We start from the raw sequence: 19,530 nt of genomic DNA, 5'->3' as shown, positions 1-19,530 counted from the left end.
GGGAAAGCGGTGGAAGTCCTTTACTAAGAGTTTAAATAAGATCTATATATTGAAGTGACTGAAGTACAAATTCAGAAAGGTTTTTGGTGAAGAGAAGTAACTTGCCATTTTCTCTTTTCTTCTTCTCCTTCTATTTTTTCTATCCTTTCCTTTTCCCCCCTCCCTTTATATATCACACATCTATTTATCCACTTTCTATCCTTCTTTCTTCACTTCTTAGTCTTTAGCTCTCATCTTTTTAGAATTTATTGCGGAAAATATGATTATAAGTCTGCATATAGTATTTTGTACGGTGTTATGTATTGTTTTGTATTTTCTTTTTTCCCCTTTTTTGCTTTGTAATAATAATAATAATAATAATAATAATAATAATAATAATAATAATAATAAGACTTCCCCTCCACACACATAAACAAATTAGCACCAAAGCACACCCTCGTTTCCAGTGTGTTTACTACCTTATCTGACATTTTAAAAAGAAATGTTTTAAAGCAGATGATGTGTTGCCACCGAACTAAGTACACACTTAATCTGCAGAGGAAAATAAATGTCTGACAGGAAGATTTAGATCTCCCTCCCTTACCCACTTCCCTCCGACATGGCAGCATAAATGTTCTTCTCCCGGTCCCCCAATTTGACAGAGTAATAAAAATCTCATTATCTCTGAATAGGCAGCAATTTCGTTATCTAATCTTTTTACCAAAAGGTTAGTTAATTAATCAGAAACAAATCCTGATTATTATTTCAATAGAATTAGAAAGACAAATCACCAGAGTCGAGCTAAATAGGGCAGGCCTGTGGTTTAACCCACCTCATTTACATAGAAATACAGGGACTGTCAGGCTGAGGAGCGTTGAGCAAACAGCCCCAGGACCATCAGCCAGCAGCAGATGGTTTCCTCTGGTAGCTAGCCTTTCCTCTCCTCTAATGCCTGTGATCCCGTTACTTCGCCGGATCCGTTACCAGGGTAACTGTTAAATTGCTGTGAAAGGCATGGTAATAAAGTAACCTGTCACGCTGGCAATAAAAGCCGCAGAATTTTCCTGTTCACTGAACTTTTCAGCTCATCAATACTCACTTTATGGCGAAATTCACCAGTCCGTACGGGTCAGCGGCAAGGATTGTTCTATGAGCCTGCTGAAAAGGAAACGAAAGTTCATGTAAACACGGGGAAGATATAATTAAAAAGCTGGACAAAGAGCTCTCCCTTTACAGTCTGCGGGAGAAAGTCAGGAGAGGGCAATTACTAGATACTTCAGCTGCTCCTTTTTTAAAAAAAGAAGAGGAAGGATATAATTGTTCCATCAAGGAAGAAAAGTAAATTCATTCAGGATACATTATCTGTTTTGATAATGCGTAACCATTTTAAAAACAAACAAACAACCAATGGAAATGTGATTTTTTAAATAAAAAACACACCTGCAAACAACATCCCCAATCATGCTTATGCATGTAACGACAGCCACTAGGCACAAAAATGGAAGGAAGATGAAGTTCCCACCAAGAAGAATGGATAAGTAAAGTGATGGGCTGTGAGGAATGGGCAAAGCTAACAGCAAAAATTAGAGAACCTAATGAAGATTTGTTTTGTGGAAGAGCGGAGGCCTTTTGAGGATTATTTTAAGAAATATTATAGTACGATGAATTCACAATCAGGATTTGAACTATGAGCAACAGAAGGAATTAAGAGATTATTGTATGGCGGTTATGGTAGAAGAGAGAGAAGATAGCGTGCAGCAAGGGGGAGAAATTGAAAACATCATGGATGGGATGGGAAGTCAACAAAAGAAAAAAAACTTATGCATTGGAGTATATATGTGAATTTTTTGAACTTTAATAAAATATCAGATGGGAGAAGAAGAAGAAGAGGAGGAGGAGGAGGAGGAGATATCTCTAATGATCTAATTCCAAGTATCACTGTAAAATGTATTTTGATCTCGTTATTCCCCCCTCTAAATGTAGTTTTAGTGAATCTTTGTTTAGAATTGCACTGTATTCTTGGCCATAGATTTATTACCGTGTGGGATCTTTGCGAACCCTTTTCTGCAGCTGGAAGGCAAGTGAAAGTGCTGTCATCAGTTGAGGCCGCCTAAACCACACGAAAGCATCCTTGTGTTCATTAAGTATGTGTGACTTATGCTTCAAAACCCTCTGGGACATTGGACTCTGAAGCAATTCCACTGTTTCAATCTCTGGGGGCTTCCAAGCAATTTCCAGGGAAGGAGGCTCCACGTTTTATTGGTTCTGGGCACGGTGTAAACAACCCAACTGAAATAGAACTTCATTAAGCAATATGATCTCTCATGAGGTACCACTTTTCAAATGGCTTCATGTCAATCGGAGGTATGGAGGAACATTCATGGCTGGTTGCTGTTCTGCAGAGTGCTTTTCAGATTAGAGGCCAATGACATCTCTTTCTTTAAAATAAAGGTGGCTGCTTTTTTAAAAAAGTGTGAATAACATGACATATAGTTTGTCTCAGTGTCTTCTGAATCCCAAAGTGGAGGGATTTCAAAAATCAGGGGCCACCATCAAACCCATGTTGCCACCCTTTATGTGCACGCATGTTTCTGCTCCCCCACAAAGTTATCAGAAGGTGTGATGCATGAAACCCACAGAAAAATGATAGCACAAAACTCCCCTGATTTTCTGAACTAATGGGGTTGCCATTAGCCGATTTTTTTTTTCTGGAAGCAATTTTCACAGAAAGAAGTGCTACCCTACTGCTAGATTTGTGGCGTTTACATTGTGAAAGATCACACAAAATGTGGAAATAATCAGCTAGGGAAATGTCATGGAAATGGAGTAAAATGTTGTCTGAATGCAGTCTAAGTGCATTCCTGACTTTTCCTTTGCATTAAGAAGTTGGAGCTTTGTGAATTACAGACCTTTCTTTTGTTGCTGTGTAGGCAGCAGGAAAGGGTGCCAAATTCAAAAAGTGCTGGCATTTTGATTCAAAAGAGTTACATTCCCACTTTTTATTCATTTTAGCTTGAAGTTTCTTGAAGTTTCAAACTGCAGTTTGAAGTTTTCTGAGCCTGAAGTCCTATATAGGTGGGTGTGGTTTGCCCAAAATAGTCTGGTACAGTAGTCCCGTTTGCTAGAGGTTTCATCTCCATCAAGCAAATAATAATAATAATAATAATAATAATAATAATAATAATAATAATAATTTATTATTTATACCCCGCCCATCTGGCTGGGTTTCCCCAGCCACCCTGGGCTGCTTCCAACCGAATATTAAAAACAGTACAGCATCAAACATTAAAAACTTCCCTAAACAGGCCCACCTTCAGTTGTCTTCTAAAAGTAAAATATGCAGGCTTCAATTATCCTCAGACTGTCTGGCTAAAAATGTGTTCCAGTCATGACCCATATTTTAAGGCATCCCCCAAAAATAAGCCATGACAGGATTTCAAAGGGTTGGTGAAAAATAAGACATACCCCGAAAATAAGCACTATCGCAAAGCCCCGACCGAGCGAGAGGCGAAGCCGCGGGACCCAGCAGGAGCTCCCTGCCTGCTTCCCCGAGCCGTAGCGCATCGGGGGACAGAGCCGAAGATCGGTGGGCGCTCCTTGCTGGGCTTGACAAGCCCGGGAAACAGCGCCCGCCGATCTTCAGACCTGTGCTGTGTGACAGGCGGGGGTGGGGGGGAAGCGGAGATCGTTCTCTGCTCTCCCCCCACCCCCGCCTGTCACCGAAGATCGGTGGGCGCTCCTTGCTGGGCTTGACAAGCCCGGCAAACAGCGCCCGCCGATCTTCGGACCTGTGCTGTGTGACGGGCGGGGTGGGGGGGAAAGCGGAGATCGTTCTCCGCTCTCCCCCCACCCCCGCCTGTCACCGAAGATCGGCGGCCGCTGTTTGCTGGGCTTGACAAGCCCGGCAAACAGCGCCCGCGTGCACTTTATTAAAAAATAAGACATCCCTTGAAAATAAGCCATGTTGTGGTTTTTTGAGGAAAAAATTAATATAAGACATGTCTTATAATATGAGAAACACGGTAGGGATCTGGACTTTGTATCCAGTACTTTGTGTGAGATGTTTTCTTGAACCAACATCCAGATCCAATATATATGTAAGTTGTCCATTGCCAATACATTCACAGTCGATTTCAAAAGAGGAAACTTCTCAAAAATGAGGGGATTGGTAAAAAGTTGACATTGAAACTCAAGAGGGGTCAGAACTCTTGAGAAAGGTTGGGGTTGTTCGAAATCACAATGGTAGAAACACAGCTTGGAAGTATACTGCAACTAAGGGCAGATACCACTGAGGTCAAGAGAATGCCAGCATGGTTAAAAAGCAGAGTCAAGAAATTGGGGCTTCTAGAGTTTTCTAAGTTGCACACAACTGGGAGGGGATGTGAGAAGGGCCTTGGTGTCTAAAACGTGCTTCTGATTTCAATAAGTGTTTATCTGTATGTTCCTCCTTTTACTCAGAGCTGTCTTTTACTCAACATAAATAATTCTTCTCTCGGCCTCCCTCAACATATTTTGAAAGCACTGGCTTCATTCTCCTCCACTACGCTCCAAGCTATTATTTTACACTGACTTCGAAAGAGCAGTTTATTATGATTTTGTAAATCACTTAGCTGGAACCAGCTATCAGAGCGTATTGAACTCGAACCTAGAAAAAGGACTGGCAGTTATTATATTTGTTCTTCGAGTATGAAATGTCCTTCAAAGAATTTCCCGCAGTTCTCAGTCAGACACAAACAAACATGGTTTTCTAGAAATGAAAATTTGGAATCGTTTCTTATGTGGATAAATATACATACATACATTATGGGAACAAGTCAACAAATTCTAATTGCTAGAAAATGAAAATTTTAATGAGCTGTAGAAAATTTGATTTTTAGGGTTGTATGAAGTAAGGCACACTCAGGGAAGACCCATTGAAATAAAAATAAAGTAAATTAAGTCCATTGCTTTCAGTGTGTCTACTCTGAGTATGACTTAGTTGGATACATTTTATCTTAGTTTGATGGGAATCCAAAATTTCAGGGTCATGCATTAATGGAGCTTAAAAATGACTAATGGAGAAGAAAGATCTGTCAATGCTGTGAGCCCCTCCACCCTATGTTCAAGTGGTATATATGTGTAAATAAAAACATACAGACCCCATCCCTGTTATAACCTAATACCTGAAGTTGCCCTAAGGCATACCTGCCAAGTCCCGGACTGCAGAATCCGGGACCGGCAGCCGCGTGACACTGGAAGTTGCGTAGACGCAACTTTTGGTGTCGCTTTGCCCATCTATGGGCACCAAAAATGGCCACCGCTGACACCGGAAGTCGCATCTACGCACTTCCGGACATGCGTAGACGTGACTTTTGAAGCCGGTGCCGGCCATTTTCAGTGCCCATCAAATGAGGGAAAAAAATTGCTGCCGGCAGAAGAATATAAGGGAGAATAACGGGAGATGAAGTGATACAGGGAACCGCCGGGAAAAGGTAAGAAAAAACGGGGGTTTCCCGGGGAAAACGGGTTACTTGGCAGCTATGCTGAGGGTTCCTCTGTTTTATTCATTTTGCTTCATTTTGATAAACCTTGTATTTCTCAATGCCCGTATTTTTCCTGTGTGGATTATGCATGCACAGATATTGGAAATATAATAATAATAATTATTATTATTTATACCCCATCTATCTGGTTGGGTTTCCCAACAGAATACTGAAAACATGATAAAACATCAAACTCTAAAAACTTCCCTAAACAGGGCTGCCTTCAGATGTCTTCTAAAAGTCTGGTAGTTGTTTATTTCTTTGACATCTGATGGGAGGGCGTTCCACAGGGCGGGTGCCACTACCAAGAAGGCCCTCTGCCTGGTTCCCTGTAACTTTGCTTCTCGCAGTGAGGTAACTGCCGGAAGGCCCTCAGCGCTGGACCTCAGTGTCCGGGCAGAACGATGGGGGTAGAGACGCTCCTTCAGGTATACTGGGTCAAGGCCATTTAGGGCTTTAAAGGTCAGCACCAACACTTTGAATTGTGCTTGGAAATGTACTGGAAAACACAAAAGGAATAATGTGGACACAATGAGGGATACAGATGCCACTCGAAGCAGCAGACTGGGCTACCTACCTATGAGCAAGTAGGGATGGGTTTAGTGCACCTACCACATGGGTTTTGCCCATTATAGCAACATGAAAAATGGCTGGCATATATGTTGGCCTTGGAAACTTACTATTTGCTTTCCACTCCTGCAAGCAGGTTCGTGATTGTAATGAAAATTACAATCTAAGCAGGCAGTGGTGCAACCAAATATAGTTACTTATTTCAATAAATATTCATAGAAACTTTCTTGTAGTGTTTGCCTAGTCTTACTTGGAATTCATAAAACAGGAATTTAGGTGGGGTGAGAGTTCATGGCATAATGAATATGCAACAGATTTTCAGCTGGTTTAAACTAACAGTGATTTCATTGGAGGTCAGAAAATTTCCTTCTGCCCAACACACCTACAGATATCGTTAACTCCTTAGGTGCTGGATCTTCTTGCCTTGATATCCTCCTCCATGAACAACATACAGAGAAGGAGAATACAATTTTTAAGAAGCAAAATGTATGTGTGGCCCTCTACTTCCCCTTAATATTCTTCCAGCTCATTTCTGAACAGAGACAGAGCGATCCTGTACATGCCTGTTCAGAAGTGTGTCTCACTGACCTCAATGGTACAATCCAGATGGCCCACAGGATCCCTTCCAACTCTACAATTCCATGATTCTATGCATCCCAAGTCAATAGGTTTAGGATTGCAGCAGAATGAGATATTAATTTTCTTAACAGTGCAATTCTATGCATGTCTTCTATGAAGCATGTCCCATTGATTTAATTTGGCCAAAAATGCAAAACAAAACAAAACAAAACCACCCATTGTCTGCTATTGAAAATGACAGCAGTGTTAAAAGAAACAAAGGGTAACGAATCTCACAAAATCTGCTGCCTGCCCCACCAACAACTACTGTCAATGTCTTTTCATCTTGAGTTGCAGATAGCTATATTTTTTTAATTCCAGGCGTTTTAAGTTCTAATGCTCCATGTTTCTGGCTGTTTAATGATGCTTTTATCAGTTTTATTACAATTTTGTTGTTGACTTATTCTGTACTTTATGGTTCTATTTGTATGCTGGCCTCAACATATTTATAATGAAGAGCAGCAAATAAATTCTGATAATGAATAGAAAATGAATAAATGAATGAGAACTACATGTCCACACAAAGGGGATTGTCATTCCTCGTCTATTCCAGCCGATTCCTCTTTCTGCTTCCTGGAATGTCGTTCTCCTGACTTTCCAAAGGAGCTTTTTGGGCAGGTGGGACAGTTTGCCGCTGAAAGGGAAGGCTGGAAATCTCCCAAGCATGGTAGATTGTCTGGCCATTCAGCCACCATGCTTCCCATGTCGATCTTCCATGGCATGTTGAGGACAAAGAATCATTGCGCAGGTCAAAAAGAATCCTGCTTGAGCAGAGCAAAGGCCCATCTGGTCCAGCATCCTGTTCTCATAGTGTCCAACAAGATGCCCATGGAAAGCATGGCATCTTTCCTGTGTGAGTGCCTGGAGGCGGTAGGAGGATTGGCATATTGGCATATTGGCGGTTGGAGGATGGATGACAGCTAACAGATTGAGGTTGAATCCCGACAAGACAGAAGTACTGTTTGTGGGGGACAGGAGGTGGGCAGGTGTGGAAGACTCCCTGGTCCTACATGGGGTAACTGTGCCCCTGAAAGACCAGGTGCACAGCCTGGGAGTCATTTTGGACTCACAGCTGTCCATGGAGGCACAGGTCAATTCTGTGTCCAGGGCAGCTGTCTATCAGCTCCATCTGGTACGCAGGCTGAGACCCTACCTGCCCGCAGACTGTCTCGCCAGAGTGGTGCATGCTCTGGTTATCTCTCGCTTGGATTACTGCAATGCACTCTATGTGGGGCTACCTTTGAAGGTGACCCGGAAACTACGACTAATCCAGAATGCGGCAGCTAGACTGGTGACTGGGAGCGGCCGCCGAGACCACATAACACTGGTCTTGAAAGACCAGATAGATAGATAAACTTTATTTCGGCCATAGGCCCATAATTTACTGCAACCAAGAATAAAACAGTATAAAACCGACATACATAAAAACAATCAGACAAATTAAAGACATAAAAGAATCAAAACAATCAGACAAAATTAGTCCCTCATACAAGGAACTTATGTACAACATTTTTAAACATTTCAAGTAGTTTTGTGGGGCATTTAGCTATGGTTTAAACGTTAGTGCATTGCAGGCCTTCATTTTTCATTACTCAGATCAGAAGGTTACTCGAATGATGTATCTTGATGTCAGTAGTCGTAGAGTAAGTTATGCTGTTTTTTGTAAGAAAGAACTGAAATCAAATATCTTGCTACAAGTAATGTTTTGGTCGTATCATCATCTTGCAGCAGGTATATTAATTGGGTCTCCAGCGGTTTGTCCGTGATTTCCAGAATTAGAGGGTACAAGATTTTAGTCCAAGCGGGCGTATGCAGGGGGCAACAGAACAGTATGTGGTAGAGGGATTCTATTGTTCTGTTGTCACACGTGCATAAAACTGAGATTTGGCCTTTGGAAAACCTGTGCCCCAGGACGTTGGATGGGAAAACATTAAATCTTGCTTTGGTGAAGAGAATCTTGAAAGACCTACATTGGCTCCCAGTACGTTTCCGAGCACAATTCAAAGTGTTGGTGCTGACCTTTAAAGCCCTAAACGGCCTTGGTCCAGTATATCTGAAGGAGCATCTCCACCCCCATTGTTCTGCCCGGACACTGAGATCCAGCGCCGAGGGCCTTCTGGTGGTTCCCTCACTGCGAGAGGCAAAGCTACAGGGAACCAGGCAGAGGGCCTTCTGGGTAGTGGCACCCGCCCTGTGGAACACTTCCGGGTTAGCAGAGTCTGTAACCTGAAGTGTTTGTAACCCAAGGTGTTTGTAACCCAAGGTATCACTGTATGCTACTACAGCAGCAAGAATGTTACTTCCCCCAAAATGGAAAGAAGCAGAAGTCCCAGTAGAGGAAGAATGGATACAAAAACTTAAGGAATATGCAGAAATGGCAAAACGTACTGGAAGAATAAGAAATCAAGATAACAAACTTTTTATAAAATAATGGAAATAGTTTATTGAATATTTACAGATAAATTGTAAACAGAGAAAAACATTAGCAGGATTATTGTAATAACCTGCAGTTTTATAAGAGTATATATTTACAGCAGATAATTAAATGAGTTATTTAAATGAATTTGGATATGCAGAAGATATTAAAAAACAAATTTAAGGAACCACAGAAAGAGGGGGAAGGAAGTCAAATTTTGAAGTGTTAAAAGGATTGCAATAATGAAATGTATAAATTTGAAAAGTATAAATAAAAAACTTTTTTTAAAAAGACATTGGTAATGCTAATGTTCTTCTGTTCTGCTATTGGATCACTCATGTTTACTACCGACAGCTGCCTACGCAAGGCAACATTTGGTAAACATTTGTCAGAGACAGGCGCCGAGTTCCGGGGAGGGGGAGTCATCACATGCGCCTGATATCATGCGTGTGGCATACGCGTGTGACGTCACTTGTGTCGCGAGGAAGCCACAATGCCCAGGGAGGCCTGCTGCCACCAGGGATAGACCCAATGGGCCTCAAGATTGGGGGAGCTCACCCATGTCCCCGTATAGTGTGTGTGTGTGTGTGTGTGTGTGTGTCCTCTGCCCATAGAGTTGGCACCTACGGTCAGAGATTTGCAATTACTCTTAAGTTAGACAGAGATAGCTAGCATTAAACATCTATGGCACTTTCCCTAGCCAACTGACCCACTGAATGTGCTCATAGGTAAGGCTCAGTGCCTCAGACAAGGCTCAGACGCCTAGCTTGTGAATCTATACTGGATCTTTAAATGCACATACGGTAGATCTCACAGACGGGGTTGTCCATTAAAAATTACTTCGCAATTAAAACCCTCTCTAAACGAGATTTTAGAAACCTGTCCAAACGAGAGCTAATTTGTGCTTATTTATTACAGCAGACAACCAAGTGTGGTTTCTGAAGCCGAAACTGCTCATTTTATGTTTACAGTGTGACATGCATTCTGTAACTCTCAATACATTACAATTCCTGGTCACAGACTCAAGAGAAAAGATGCCTTTTAATCTTCAGCTTGTAGATACTCATAAACTGCTCAAGCGATGCTCTCACACTCAGAGGCAGCTTCACAACCTTCAATTCAATTATGGGTTATCATCAATAGGGATCATGTATTAATCTGTTCACAAACAGATAGAGTACAACAAATATTTTAAAGATGCTTGTTTAACACAACTTGATAATCAAAAGTGTTGCAATAATACTACTCAAACAAAGCTGATGTATTGCAGTTACATGACCAAGTCTGCCTACATGATGATGATGATGATGATGATGATAATTTTACTATTTATACCCCACCCTCGGCCACTCTGGGCAGCTTACAGCATATATAAAACATTAAACATTAAAAACGTCTCTAAACAGGGCTGCCTTCAGACGTCTTCTAAATGTCAGATAGTTGTTTATTTCTTTGACATCTGATGGGAGGACATTCCACAGGGCGGGTGCCACTACCGAGAAGGCCCTCTGCCTGGTTCTCTGTAGCTTCACTTCTCGCAGTGAGGGAACCATCAGAAGGCCCTCGGAGCTGGACCTCAGTGTCTGGGCTGAACGATGGGGCTGAAGACACTCCTTCAGATATACTGGGCCGAGGCCGTTTAGGGCTTGAAAGGTCAGGACCAACACTTTGAATTGTGCTCGGAAACATATCTTCACTAATATTGATGAGTATACGAAATGCAGGCTTAATTTGATGCATTATAGCATTTCAGTTTGACTGAAGCCTATCCAAGCAAGGGCTTTCCTGAACTCTGAACATTTCAAATGCATCTGCTTAAATGCAAATACTGAAAGCCGACTGAAGCAAAGGCAATTACAGAAGAAACAAATCTCTCTTTTCCCTCTACATCTGTAAGTTATTATATCTGTGGCAGCGGGGAAAATGAAAACTAAAATATTTATATCTGATAATGCTATACATGCCAGAGTACTTTGAACTGAACTGATGTATGCCACACATTGTGATGTAAAACAAATGATTATATAAAGGGGGAAAGTATGGCATGTGGTCAGGATGAGGTATTATTTCTAATATTAGAATTGACCTAGGCGGACCCAAGTTTATTTCATCCATGCCTTCAGTGTACTGAAATAAGCAGAGTCCAATCATAATATCCACAATATAAGCTTAGTTTGCATACATCTAAGCCAGGCATCCCCAAACTTTGGCCCTCCAGATGTTTTGGACTACAATTCCCATCATCCCTGATCAGTGGTCCTGTTAGCTAGGGATCATGGGAGTTGTAGGCCAAAACATCTGGAGGGCCGCAGTTTGGGGATGCCTGATCTAAGCTTTGTTTTAATACTCACCAATGGATCTTTTTGCATGAATACTGTACATCAGGCATGTCCAACAGGTAGATCGTGATCTACCATTAGATCACTGGATGTCTGCAGTAGATCACTGGTAGATCATTGGCTCCCCCCAAAGAAGCTGAACAACTGTGACTCCCCCAAGAAAAGCTCAACATTTTACCTCCTCCCTGAAAAAAACTCAACAACTTTGACCTGAAACCCCCCCCCCCCAATCGGTCTTCCTCCTTCCTAAGAAAAGTTCAACAACTTTGACCTGAACCCCAAAAAGGGGGGTATATCACTGCCAGTTTTTAACTCTGTGAGTAGATCGCAGTCTCTTGGGAGTTGGCCACCCCTGCTGTACATCCTCGCCCCCCCCCCGGTGTGGGTAGCAATGTAAAAATTTGGCTTGAAATGCCATGGCAGGAGGGGTGGGGGTGATCTCACTGTGATTGTGTGTGTGTTTCCCCAAATTTGTTTATTTGATTTTACATATTAAAATTTACAATCATACCACAACACATTCTGACAGTACAAGATTCTCACGAATCTCTAGACTTCCCCAAATCGCTAGTGGGACTGCAATAACACTTGTAATGTAACAAGAACTATGGAAACAATGGAGATCTAAAAATCTGGACCATTCTAAAAGACGCAGCAGAAAGGGTCTGACAATGGGACCCGCGGAGATCTCCCTGTGTTTTAAGCGGCTAATGTTTTCATAGCCTCTGTCTACCTGCAGTCCATAAAACTGTGGACTCTTCCATGTCAAGTCTTATTCATTAGTAGCAAATCATGCAAATTGCCACAAATATGAACACACCTCAAGGAGAAACAATGGTAGGTTCTTGGTTAAAGCCATGCCGGATATGGAAGGATTCAGGTGCTGTTTAAAAGAAAGGGAAGGAGAAAGAGTGATGGATATCTGGAGAAGCAATTTCCACACTGAAGGACCTGCAACAAGCAAAGGGCAGATTGCAATATGTCCCTGCTACATAGGCAGGGCCAGCTTTCTGTACATGACGGATAGATTTGCACAAATCATTTCCTTTCAGCTCACGCAATCTGGCTTGCTAAATGAGAAAAAAGCACGAAACAGAGAAAAATATATAGCAACTTCACTGGAGTAAAGCTAATATACCTCGTAATAAATGCCACCCCAAATGTGATGTGTATACAAACCTTAGCCTTTTCCATCAGTGGCGAAAATTTGTTGCCTGCAGTGAATCTGATATAAGCAACTACCTATTGTAAGGAAAGCATATATAGTGTAAGCCGAGGAGATTTGTTTCAAACTGTTTTCCATGTTGTATTTTTAAATTGCCATTACCAGCTCTGGCTCCTTCCGGTGAAGGGTGTGTAAGAAATAAAATAATAACGATGAACAATTAATAATAATATGATGGACATTTATTCTAAATTGTGACCCTGACTCTTCTGTGAAAGAGTTGCATTCCAAAAACATGTAGGCAAGCGCCTTATATTCTTTTGTTAATCAGCGTGTGTGTTTTCCCCATTTTGCAAGCTAGAAAACATCTCTTTAGCGGCAGAATCGGCAAGCATGCTGGGTCATGAAACTAATTATGTTTCGTGATGGCAAAAAAAGAGAAAAAAGTCTCAGTTTCGGAGCTCGGGACGGAGCTCTGAGATAGATGCATGTTCAAAAGGCACTGCACTGTGCTTCCCCCCACCCACCCACCTTTTTTCCTGCATATTTATTCTGACTACTTCTAAATTATTCATTTCCTTTAAGCAATCAATATTAATAATGTGATTTGCTCCTTGGCATTATGAGTTGCACTTCTGTTTAACTGACTGTAAATAAAGGTCACTGGGAGGCTTCCCGCTGCTGTTCTGAAGGTCCTTGCCTAATTAATTCCCTACCCTTCTTTTCCCTACGACTCTGATTAGCTATTGCAATCAAGCTTTGCAATTAGCAGCCTCCCTACTCTCAGATTTTCTCGCTGCAGCTCAGCACAAGAACGCACATCTGTATACTGTTCCGGTCCCTGCAGGAAGACTCGACATCCATTTGTTTCATGTCTCTCGGTCACGCAAGACCGTTAACAGTCCGTTTACGTTACTGGTTGCATGTGACGACTGCTCTATGCATTGCTATCTTTTGCTTGACACTCTTATAAATACGAGCAACTTTGAAATCATTTCCCTCCCTTTCTACAATGCCAACTTATAAATGTAAGAGAAGCCCAGCTGGATGAAGTCCAAGGTCCATCTCCTCCAGCATCCTGCAGATACCCATGAGAAACTTGCCAACAGGACCTGAGGGCAACAGAGCTCTCCCCATTTGCAGTGTCTGCCAAGTACCCCGTTTTCCCCGGGAACCCCCCGTTTTTACTTACCTTTTCCCGGTGCTCCCCCGTATCACTTCATCTCCCGTTTTTCTCCGTTATTTTCTTCTGCCGGCGGCCATTTTTTCTGATTTGCCCTTCTATGGGCACAAAAAATGGCCACCGCCGGCTTCAAAAGTCGCACCTACGCATGTCCGGAAGTGCATAGATGCAACTTCCGGTGTCGGCGGCGGCCATTTTTGGTGCCCATAGATGGGCAGAGCAACACCGGAAGTTGCGTCTACACACTTCCTGACATGTGTAGAAGTGACTTTCGAAGCCGGCGGCGGCCATTTTTGGTGCCCATAGAAGGGCAAAGCGACACCAGAAGTTACGTTGACACAACTTCCGGTGTCACACGGCTGCCGGTCCCGGATTCTGCAGTTCCGGGACTTGGAAGGTAAGGTCCGGTAGCGGTTGCCACCTTTGGTCGGGCAAAATAAGGGACAGGTCAGGCAAAATAAAGGATAGGTTGTGAAGTGTAGGTGGGTTACCACAAGACAAGACATGGTGATAACAGCAAGAAGCTTTACTGAACTAACAGAATTGGACAACAGGGGCAAAGCAACTGCTTCTATACATTTCTGAAGGCCTCCCACTCCCAACATGATTGGTTGTCTAAACTTCCAAGCTGTGAAGGATGACTCAAGAGTTTAAGGGCCAATGGCAGAGGCCCAAATCCTGAAATGTTCTGTGATTGGGTATCATGTATTCACCAGCTCTACTAAAGAGGCTCCTCATGAGGCTGGAGGAACATCACCCGGCTATTGTTTTATTGATTTAATATGCTGTGAACAGCTTTGAGATTTTTATTAAAAATATAAAGTGATATATAAATTTAAAATAAATAAATAAATAAATAAATAAATATGTATTGAATCAGAACATGGGGGCTCAGAATCCTTAGTCCAGACTCAAGCTCAGGCAAACACAGACCACTGAATACATAACAGGTTGTGGGGTTACTACCAAGTGAGTAACCCTGCCTTATATCAGATAAGAACTCTGGACGGGTCTTTTCCCTATGAATGGGTGACGGGGGGGGGGGACCCTGTAAACTGGCAGAGCAGACCTGAAGTTTCATTGGTACACAATGGAGATGAAGACTGGATTGCGCGTCAAGGTCACTGGATTCCCCCCAATAAATTCACACACACACATTAATTAAGTTTAAGGTTTTTGGCATTATTTTGGCCACAACTTTATTAAAATACAATCAAATGTGAGTGGTTGCTTAGGCATTGGTTAACCCATCTGTCCCCTGTCCTGGGACAGATCCTGCACTGACTTCCTCTAGGCATTTTGTGGAAGTCAGTAGGTGAACATTCTTTGAGGGAGGACGGAGCCAGGTACCAGGCCCTTCTTTTGTCCTCCCTCGAATGTTCCCTGAGGCTCAGTTTGCTCTATGTTAGGCCCAATTCCCCTAACAGGGTACTGACCATAGCTGTCAAGTTCCAGCCTAAGAAATAAGGGACTGGACCGGAAGTAGCAGACCGGAAGTAGCGCTGCCGCCATTTTGGAACTGGACGGAGCATGCTCAGAAGCTACTTTTGATGCTGCTCTGCTCTGTTCCAAAATGGCCGCTGCACCAGAAGTCGCGCTGCAGCCATTTTGGAACTGGGCAAAGCAGCATCAAAAGTCGCTTCTGAGCATGCTCCGCCCAGTTCCAAAATGGCCGTCGCGCCAGAATAAACCGGGAAAAAACAAAAAAAAATCAGGTTTTTCGGCTGGGAACAGCTGGAAAAATGGGGATTTCCCGGGGAATACGGGAGACTTGGCAGCTATGGTACTGACGAGAGCCCAAAAACCAAATGGCAACAGCCAATCAGCCAGATGGCAAAATTCCTACCGGGCCCCTGTCCCAAGGCAGGCGACCCCATGACAGGCACAGCAATGTCAATTCGCAAAGCATCCTTAAAAAAGGAGGTGGGCGGGCGGGAAATCCGAAGCGCTTGGCAAAAGTGAAACCAACAAAGTCACCCAGAGGGTTTTTATAGGCTAGGGGCCGACCCTTACTCCAATCTGCCACTAGCTTTTCTACCCAGCAACAGCACCAAAATGCCCAGTCATCCTGTGGCCATTTTGCCTAATCTGCCTAGCAACCCCAGGGTCATCCTGATTCCCCTCCCGCAATGCATGCTCTCCATAATTGGAGAACCCGTTTAAAAGTACAGTGCACAGCGTTCTAAGGAACATGCAGTTCTGCAATTCGGTAGTGAAGGACATTGTTTGCAAAGATCCTTCATGCATTTCCCGGTCGAGGTGCCTGTAACACTTCAGAACTGCTGCCAGTCAGAAGACCCCCAACTTTTTTAGGCCTAGAGGTTCATTTTGACATCTAAGGTGCTGTTGCAGGCATTACAAAATACCCATTTCATAGAAGGAAAAGGCAGCAATGATCAGAAACCTTTTCCACCAGTACCTTACCTTTCTCTTGTTCTGACAGCAGCAAGCCAAAGCATGCTTGCCCTGAACAAGCAAATTTCTCTTTCTTTTCTGTTCCAGCAAGTGTATTCATTTAATCTCACAGGGGATCTGACAGCTTTTCCTAGCTCTTAAAGCAATTCTTTAGCACTCACTGAAAAGTGCTCTAAGCCAAAGGAAAGAATGCTGACTGGTGCTTACATGCAGAGACCTGCCATGGGCTAGAGGCGCTTTGGGTAAAAAAAAAAAAACCAACCATCTATTTTCCAAATGTTATTGCTCAGCAGAAGGGCTGGAAGCAACTAACCGAGACCATCAGAGTCTAATGAAGGTACAGTACAATTTATTCCCTTGGTGAGCACTGTGATGCCACAGATAAAAACAAATGCATCTTGCCAAATACCGAGTAGGTGGTTTTGACATTCAACTTTTCCTCACTCCTCAAAAAATTACAGTCCTCATGCTCCTTGTGGAGAAGCCATGACAGTCAGGATGGCTGGAAACATTTTGCTGCCTGAGGCAAAACTGTTCAATGAAGTCAGTCACACTTCAACACAGGTGAGAGGACAGCATCCTGCGTCACACGTCAAGGCAGCAACCCAGTGGTACATGGGATACACAATGCTCTGCGCTCCAAAACTTCACTGCCACCAACCTCCCTCCAGTATCAGCTCCCTGAAGTGGCTGCCTCACTCTGCCGAAAGGTCGGCCATGGAACTTGCATGACCTATCTAGGGGCATCATACTGCCTTCCAATCACAGCTCATTTTTCATTTCCTTCTTAACAGAACAGTGTAGTTTGCTCAGTAAGCTAACAGAAGTGGACTCTGAAGTTTCTGTTGCAGGCACATCCAACAGGTAGATCGTGGAGTAGATCACTGGACGCAGAGCCGTCTTTCCTATTGGGCTTACTGGTGCATTGCGCCAGGGCGCTGGCCTGTCAGGGGCACCCCAGCGAGTGGGGGAACTGCGCAGCTTTGCCGGTGGCCTCCCCTTTCCCTGCACGCCCACCAGCTGTGCCCTTCAACCATATGGTTGGTGGGCGTGCAGCTTGCCTCCCAAGCCTCCGTAGGAGGAGAACGATCCCTGCAGAGGCTTAGGATGGAAGCTGCGCCCCAACAATTATATGACTGGCGGGCGTGCAGCTTTCTTCCCAAGCCTCCATGGGAGGAGAGCAATCCCCACAGAGGCCTGGGAAACGGTCGACAACTCTGGGAAGGGGGGGCACCGGAGGGATCTTTGCACCACGGCGCCAGATATGCTTAAGATGGCCCTGAATGGACATCTGTGGTAGATTACTGGCTCCCACTACAGAAGCTCAACAACTTTGAGCTGAACCCCCCCCAAAAAACGGGGGTTGATCACTGCCAGATTTTAAATCTGAAAGTAGATAGCAGCCTTCTGGGAGTTGGCCACCCCTGTTCTATTGCAAGTCATGGATATTATTTATTAAATTTATATACCCCACATCCAGACCCTCCAAGTGTCCCTATTTTCCAGGGATGGTCCCAGCTGGGGTCCATTGGCCCCTAGTCCTGCTAGCTAGGGATGATGGGAGTTGTAGTCCCAAAACAGCTGGAGCCACAAGTTTGGGAAACCCTGTTCTACTCTTCAGAAATAAGACCCACTGAGTTCAAGAGATCCTACTAACAATTAAGTGGGTATAAGATTATCGTTCTTAGACTTATTTAGAAATGATTTTATTGCATTTGGAAGTTGGGGCTGTGTGCACACTAAACCTTTAAACCACATTCACAGCACATTTCCACTCTCAAAGAACGCCTTCCCAGAGTTACAATTCCCAGAAACCCTTAGCAAATTACAGTGCTTGGAATTATTCAAGGGGGAAAGTGTGTTTTGAATTTGAAGCCAAGAGTATGCACAGAGCCTGGGTTGTATGTTTTATCCTGCTGGGTTATTGTTTTTTATTGTTTTTAGAAATTGGGTTATGTGCCCCCACTTCAATGGCCTCTGGTGGTGAAGAGGTTTACAAATCTGTTAAATAAATAAATACGGTAAAGTGATGAACGGTTAAGTGATCATTAAATCTTCCTTATGGGGCAAACTAGATGACAAAGTAGAAAATGCATGTCACCTGAAAGCTCTTTTTAAAAAAAGCTGAAATATAGCTGTGGGGAGTTGTGATCATACCTTCCAAGTTCCTGCCAGGAAAATAAGGGATCGGACCGGAAGTAGCAGACCAGAAGTAGCGCTGCAGCCATTTTGGAACTGGGCAGAGCAGCATCAAAAGTCACTTCTGAGCATGCTCCGCCCAGTTCCAAAATGGCCGCCGTGCCAGAAAACCTTTCTGAGCATGTCCAGAGACTCCAGGCATGCGCAGAAGGAGCCTCCCCTGGCCGGTAAGTAAACCAGGAAAAAACAAAAAAAACTGTTTTTTCAGCTGGGAACAGCTGAAAAAATGGGGGTTTCCCGGGGAATACGGGAGACATGGCAGCTATGGTTGTGATTGGAGAAATGACAGGTAGAAATTGTGCTTAACTGCTTAACCCTTTCCTCTTTTTTCTGATCAAAATAATCTCCTCATATGCCTTCCTTCTCTTGGGAGAAAAGCTATGAGACCATGCAACTTTTCCCTTCTGAGAAGAAAAGGTTTTCGGGAAGAGTGCAATTTTGAGCAGAAAAATGACCCACGGGGAAAGGGTTAAGCATCCACTCAACCTGCTGTTGTTCGATATCACATTCACGTCTCACAGCAGCTGAGTTCTGTCAAGACGAAAAAGCCGAGGCCATCAGGAGGAGGCTGATAATACATCTCCCAGCATTTTCTCAATTTTGACCCTTACATACAGTCTGCATTCGACAATGAACTTTGTACAGTAGAGTCGGGTTGCAGGTCTTGGGCTACTGTCTCTCTTGTACTCGCAGAGACTTGACTCCTATCAAAATCCACTCAAAAGGAAGTGGAGGAGTATCAGCACAAGCTTTGTACAAGTGTCCTTTGGCATGCAATAAAGCTGCCAATTATTTCTCCTGGACATTGTGAAGTGGGTGAACTGGCACCTAGCAAACCCTTTTAGCATAAGAGTGGTGAACTGTAAATGGCCGCTCCAGTTAATTAGAGTAACCAGGAAGGCGAGAGACCTAAAAGGTGCTGTATGTAGCTAAACCTGTTTGATTTAATCTGCCAAATGCCTATAATAAACCTTTTTAGAGTGTGAGTGCCTGGCACACCAATAGAATTTTACAATGCCATAAAATTAAACCATTAAATTATTCAATATTTATATTCAGGGCTGCGCACATGGGTTCTTTTCATCTGCCTCGGAGCTATGATCAAACCCTGCATATGTATCATT

Source organism: Zootoca vivipara, chromosome 11 (genome assembly GCF_963506605.1).
Source record: "Zootoca vivipara chromosome 11, rZooViv1.1, whole genome shotgun sequence".
NCBI lineage: Eukaryota > Metazoa > Chordata > Lepidosauria > Squamata > Lacertidae > Zootoca > Zootoca vivipara.
The sequence above is the reverse complement of the archived record's forward strand: the minus strand, read 5'-3'. Positions refer to the sequence as shown.